We start from the raw sequence: 7,215 nt of genomic DNA on the forward strand, positions 1-7,215 counted from the left end.
TTGTGGGTATCGCGGAGGAACGCGACCCCGCACTCACTCTGGCAATGGCGGCCGCACTAGAGCACACTCACAAAATGGCGGAGACAGCGGAGTCTGACGCAAAATGGCGGACACAACAGCGCCCCGTTTTGTCCCAGCTGCCAATCATGAGTCAAGTCTAACTACAGCTGATCTTCCTGAGTCAAGTCAAGTCACAGCAGATCTTGTAGGAACTATTGCTGAACTTTGTACCTATGAACTCTCTGTCTGTCTTGTTACGGCTATGGAGGCCGTCTGGGCATCCTCATCCTGTCCTGTCACGGTTATGGAGGCCGTTTGTGAACTTTTGTGTTGTCCCGACCCAGCCAGGAAGGCTGCCCCTGAACGCTCAGTCTTGTCTATCAAGGCTTCTGATTACAGATAGCCTGGGATTACAAAGATTTGTATTTTAAAGAAAACCAGGTCGAAGGGAGCATAATTTGCTTTTGGGGTTCAAATGAATTGCTTAATATGAAATTCGAAGTGTATGACAATTAGATTAGACTGTGCAGAAATGTAAATCTACACGCTAATACCCACTATACTCATAGTGCCCAATGCTGATGTTGTTAACATTAATCATTTGAGAATAAAGTATAACAATAATAATAATTTGAATGGTTTGATGTGTTATGAGCTACCCGATCTTTAGATTTAATCACCATTGGTAGCGAGATTTATGGTAATGCTTTTTTCTTCAGTTGGTCAGAACAAACGTGGCAGACTTGTTACTTACTTGTTCAGATGGCAATATACGGTAAAAATTCTTATTTGGGTCATATTCCAAGATGTAGGCTAGAATCTGTGATTTAAGTACAGTAAATATCCACACCGGTGCGGTGACTGACAGCCACACATCCGCCTCAAAGCATTAGATTCATCCGCGCTGGAGCCGTGCCGACTCACAACCCACGCAAGTAAGATAATTCCGCACACAGCTGCAATTCCAGGATTTCAAACAGAGATGGCGACAAAGAGGCAAAACTTACGGACTGCAGCTTTAAAGAACCTTTGACTGAATGGATCTTTGTGGAACCAACAATGGTTCTTCTATGGCATCGCTGTGAAGAACCTTTTAAGCACCTTTATTTTTAAGAGTGCAGAGAAGATAACTGTACTGTTTTCAAAAGTTTGCATTTCAGGCCGCCAAAATGCTGTTAATGTTTTTTAATGGAGACTCTTATGCTCATCATGGCTGTATTTATTTGATCAAAAATACAGAAAAAACTGTAATATTGTGAAATATTATTGCCATTTCTAATATTGGTTTCCTATTTTAATATACATTAAAATATAATTTATTTCTGTGACGCAGTGCTGAATTTTCACCAGCCATTACTTCAGTCTTCAATGTCACATGATCCTTCAGAAATCATTCTAATATGCTGATTTATTATGAGGGTTGAAAACAAAAAAGTTAAAAAGAGCATTTATTCAAAATATATATTTTTTCTAACAATATAATTCTTTACTATCACCCTTTATCCATTTAACACAACATTTCTGAATAAAAGTATTCACTTCTTAAAAAAAATTTAAAAAAAATAAAAAAATAAAAAAATAAATAAATAAAAAATTGACTGACCCCAAACTTTTGAATAGTAGTGTAACACAAAAGTTCTATTTTGATTGAAAAATATCACACATCCCAAAAAATATTAAGTAGCACAACTGTTTCCAACATTGATTATAAATTAGCATATTAGAATGATTTCTGAAGGATCATGTGACACTGAAGACTGGAGTAATGCTAAAAATTCAGCTTTGCATCACAGGAATAAATTATAAAGAATAAGAAATTAAATATAAAGTATATTAAAATAGAAAACTGTTATTTTAAATTGCAATAATATTTCACAAGATTAAATTTTTTTTCTGTATTTTTTATCAAATAGATAAAGCCTCGATGAGCATAAGAAGCTTTAAAAAACAATAAAAATCTGACTGATCACAAACTATTGAACAGCAGTGTATATATATAAATGCTATACAAATCACTCTAATAACAATGTAAATAACTCTAATCACAAAATATAAATATATAAATAAATACAAAATAAGTAATGAATACATTTATAGTGCAGAAATAATATATCATATTAGCAATGTATATGTGGCTTGGAAATAAATATATATATATATATATATATATATATATATATATATAGTCAGAACAAACAGCTAATTTTGAGTGGCTATCCATGGAAAAAGAGTAGTTGCAACATCTACCAGAAGGGACTAACGAGTTCACGGCAACCAGCCAAAAGAGGGCAACCTAAACGGTTTCCTCTGGCTTTTATGTATTTGTGCACAAACGGCTTATTGGTTTGCTGAAACCGATTAAACCTAAACTAAAACATAACATGAATGCAAAAATAGTAGTAAAAAAAAAGAAGCAATTTGCAAAACTATACTAACCTTGGTAAGAAAAAGAGAGAGAAAGATGAAAACAAGGGAGAGATGGAAGAGGTAGCGGGTGAGTGCGCAACAAAGCAACAAGCCCCCCCCAAGTTGATTTGCTCATTGGTGAGTAAAGCTCCCAGTCCATTAGGCCAAATAGCAACCAGGTGCTGTCACTGCGGCTTTTCATGTAAGGAAGGTCTGTTCTGTTTCATGAAGAGACACAGGAGGTCGGGAAGCGGTCCAGCCAGAGCCATAAAGAGAGTTCTCACTGCATTTAAACTCTTCTCCTCTCATCCTGTCACCTGAGTCACTCTCCTCCGTTCCAAAAGGGCACCATACTTTCCATTTCACGTTTTGACATCAATGCACGTTACAGTACCTCGTTCCTCTGTAAACGTGGGTGTCATCTCCCCCTGAGTGAGACCTCCCTCCATTAACCATTCACGCTGCTTCCCACAACAGAGCACGAGGCCCCCAAGTCAGCACCAAACAAGCTTTTTTCCCCCTCTCCTCTCCGTCTTTCTCCCCCTGAACTTTTAATGAGAAGCAAGTAAAAGAGTAGGCAATGGAGGGGAGAGGAATGTTTGACAGAAGTACAGAGGAATTTGACAAAACAACCACAGACAATATATGTGAATGACAATAAGAAAGGGAACAAAGACCCTTCCGACCGAGTTCAAACGGTAGACTCTCTCGCAAACGGAGGACCACCTGGACCACCTTGAGAAATCAGAGTTTGACTAACACCCAAAGACTAGGAAGATCTTGTATAAGAGTTTTCTCAAAGAATCTGTGACTTAAGCTCTGGAGAATCAAGGCTTCGACCAAAAACCACAGCAGAAAGAAGTGAAGAATTTTTTTTTTATAAGTATCCCTCCATAAGTCAAACAGAAATGACAGGACAGTCAATGCCTAGCTTGGGTATGCCTCGTACAGTAGATGTTAACGGGTAAAGCCTTTGCTGTGTACACTCTGCTCATTCACATTCAGATTCACATAATCCTTCTATCAATGGGAATACATGTCAGAACAAGGAAAGAAGGCATTTATCTCTTTCTTCTGGATCTAGTTTGCCAGCCTAGGCTGCATCTCAGCGTCTTAACTTTGAAAAGCCCCATTCCAGAACATCTTTCCACCTCCGTGTTTGCTTGTCTCTGGAAAAACATACCAAGTGGAGACGCTCATGTGTGACATCCAGTGTCAATTCTCACTGTACATTCACTCAACACAAATCGACGGTCAAGAGAAGGTGGTATTAGAGTCAACCCAACCAGAAAATCCACTCGTTTATCTTTTCTCCCCCCTGATCTGAGAACAGTCATTATCTGACACTAAAGAGCACTCAGTCATGAAAATGGCACTTCTCCGAATCAGGGACGGGTCGGGGGCACCGCGCACTCTATGACTCCTCACATCAGTAGGAATACGTTCCTTAAGCTCGGGAATGACGGACAGCTTTGTTCATATCTAACAGTGAGACATTCAAATACCTCTAGGCTCGATTCAGGCTGGGGTGTGGCGAGTCTTAATGCTTTTTCTTGCTCAATGATTCAACCTATATTTAAAGAATTGTGTTTACCAATTTGTACTGAACCACTGAACAGAAAATTCAATGAGCAGTAAAAACATAGAATGAAAATGTTTTTGTAGCAGGGTTTATATTGTCGCATGAATGGCAAATAACACTTCTCTTTCAATCAATCACCACATACAAAGTTGTTATTTAATCTTTAGGAAGGCAATGAGATAGAAAGTGCTTTAGAGGCATTAGACGAGGTCTGAAAAACAGGCAAAAAATAATTTACATAAACGTGCTATCACATTATTTCATGCAATTGTGAAAGAATTGGAAACACTTTACAATAAGATTTTATATGTCAACATTAGTTGCAGTACCTAACATGAACTGACAATGAGTAATACTTTAACAGTATTTATTAATCTTGGTTAATTTCTACAATACACTACTGTTTTAACAGTCTGGGGTCAGTAAGAAGAAATTAATATGTTGTTCATTCGGTAAAGATGCATTAATTTGATTGTGAACTTTGTGTTTATCAAATAATCCTGAAAAACATTTATGATGTTTTCCACAAAAATATTAAGCAGCAAACCCATTTTTAGCACTGACAATAATATTAAGAAATATTTTTGAGCATCAAAATAGAAAACAGTTCTTTTTAACAGTAATTATATTTCACAATACTTCTGTTTTTACTGTATTTTTGATCAAATAAATGCCTTGGTGATCATAAGAGACTTCTTTCAGAAACATCTCAACAACCCCATACTTTTGAATGGTAGTGTATAGTATTTTTTAACATTTTAAGTTGTACAAATTAACAGTTAGATAATGCTGTATAATTTAGCATCTACCTAGTGTAATAAATGCTTATACCTTGTCCGTGTTCATGATTTCTCCTGTCAACAAAGCACCTAACAAGACATGGTCTACTCAGAAAAACAAATTCTCATGCTTTACATCAACCTAACTTTACTATGTGTTTGCTTTGCATTATGTTTATTGGACTCAGCAGGAGGCCCTAACCTAAAAGCACAAAGATTAATGACTGTGGTCCAGAGTGGTGTTACTGAGCGGCCACGGAGCAAACAGCAGACCAGCGGTGTGGGATTCCCCCTTCATAGAACACCAGATGGTGCGGCCCAGGACATGGTTTCACTTAAACGATTGTTTTCTGACTTCACATATTCTTCTATCTATATTGTCACGAATCCGGTCCATGAACTTCCGTTTATTCACCATCAGAGGTCACCCTTTCCGATTTCATTGACTCTCGCACTACACACTGTTGCACATCACCCATCATTCCCATCATTCATTGCACTGATTGCACTCAGCACGGATTGCACACAGCTGGTAACACTGATTGCACCCAGCTGTTTCATATCACTCCCTCACTATTTAACACTCACTCTGATCCCTTCCATCTGCCGAGTATTGTTTAGCGCATATCCTTAGATAGCGACACTACAGAGCCCTCATTAGTTTCCCTGCCTTAGCCTTGTCTGTTTTCTCCGGTTTTGATCTTCGCCTGTTTTCCTGGATTACTCCCTTTAGCCTTGCCCCTGTAACTCTGTCTGCCAATCGTCGACCCACGCTAGCCCTAGGATTATTCTTGTGTCTTGCCCGCCATATTCCTGGTTGCCACTGTTTGACCCTGCCTGTCTTATGAGTCACGTCCCGTCACAGCTGACCTTCTAGAGTCTCGCCATGTCTCAACTATTCATCCAGATTCACGTCGCATCACAGCTGTTCATCCAGAACCTCGTCATGTCTCAGCTATTCATCCAGAGTCACGTCACGTCTCTGCTAGTCATTCAGATTCACGTCGCATCGCAGCTGATCATCCAGAGTCATGTCACGTCTAATTATTATAAAACACCATATGTGCAATTTAATTTTTTGTATACAAATCATTTATTATTTTTAACCTTTAATAGTATAGTAATGTATTAATTGCCATGGTTCACTGTATACTTTACAGCATTAGTTGAGAGAGTTTGTTTGTTTTTTTGAGAAAAATTTACTGTAACTGATCTAAATGAATCTATATAAAATTGTGACATTTTGTGTCAATACTCAGCCATAGTGTATTGTACTGGTTTTTATTACTTAAACTATTTACACAGGATGTTTTGGACTAATTGTCAGATTAATTACTTTTCAAGTAAAGTTAAAAATATGCATATTTTAAAAAATGCATAAAAAATGCACTTGAAAATACTTAATTAAATCCTTCAAATAACTCCATTCCAAAAAATATATATATAAAATATATGCAAATATTGGTTTACTTGTTGATTTAAGCATAAGGTTAATGGGTTTCCATACATTTTCAATCTGTGAATTGTATAAACATTAAAAATTGAATATGAATTTCCTTACACTGGACTTAAATGTAAAAATAATAAATAAATACATACATACACAAACATATGCATACACACTCCTCCTATAGAGGTTGGTAAGAAAAACATTGCCTGCGTTTCTGTTTAATCACTTCTGTTTTATCTATGATTTTGCAAATTGCAGATGCTGGTTGGCAAAACATTCCTGCCATGATCATTCAAACAAGTTGCATCCAAACATAAGATTTCATCATAATTTATAGCTACAGTGCTGTAAAAATAATGACTTAAACTCCAGTTACCGTTATGTTAACTGGAATCAGCTCGACATTCGTTTGATGAAAGCAGGTCAAAAGACCGGTCTGTGAGCCAGAACAACATGTGGAGGAAATTCATGTTCTACGAATTCAAATCACAGCTGCAGACAGAAAGCATTTTTACAATGTACATGACAGGATAAAACCAGGCTATTTGAGATCACGATCTGAGCAGGCTTACTTTTGGTCTCTTTTGATCTTTGAAGAGCACCTGCATCTGATGGCTCAAGGAAATCCCTTAAAAGTGACTTCTGCAGTGATGTGGAAGCAGTTGAGATGAGGCAGACCACTCTAATCTGACGATGGTTTTTCCTGTAGCGTAAACAGCAGAGAGATAGAGAGATAGAGAGACATGCAGGTCCTCAGGACACATATGGAAGACCTAAAACATATAACAATGATTCAAATCGACCCTGCTGACAGGCAGTGAATCATCTATGGTAACTGACCACATCTGGGATGGGAGAAATCATATAAACCACCTGTACTACATAACAATATCAGTGCAATTTTTTTGCAAATATGTTTATGTCAGCATTATGCATGAACACTGATGCACGTAGATTATAGTAGCAAGTGTTTGAAAGTATGTGAAGCCTTTAAATAT

At 37.4% G+C, this 7,215-nt stretch overlaps 1 long non-coding RNA gene across 2 annotated transcripts in view; it reads right to left on the minus strand.

Annotated features, from left to right (window-relative positions):
• Positions 1–6,914, minus strand: part of LOC107600576 (uncharacterized) — a 12,369-nt gene extending 5,455 nt beyond the window's left edge. The window contains exons 1-2 of one of the 2 annotated variants that reach the window (XR_001610816.1): positions 6,790–6,914; positions 6,594–6,709 (exon numbers count right to left, since the gene is read on the minus strand). This is a non-coding gene — a long non-coding RNA (uncharacterized lncRNA). The remainder of the gene's footprint in view (positions 1–6,593; positions 6,710–6,789) is intronic. The other variant, XR_001610815.1, reaches the window with a different exon arrangement.
• Between the last annotated feature and the right edge of the window lie 301 nt (positions 6,915–7,215).

This window comes from Sinocyclocheilus grahami, unplaced genomic scaffold (genome assembly GCF_001515645.1).
Source record: "Sinocyclocheilus grahami isolate Dianchi unplaced genomic scaffold, SAMN03320097.WGS_v1.1 scaffold286.1, whole genome shotgun sequence".
In the NCBI taxonomy this organism is placed as follows: domain Eukaryota; kingdom Metazoa; phylum Chordata; class Actinopteri; order Cypriniformes; family Cyprinidae; genus Sinocyclocheilus; species Sinocyclocheilus grahami.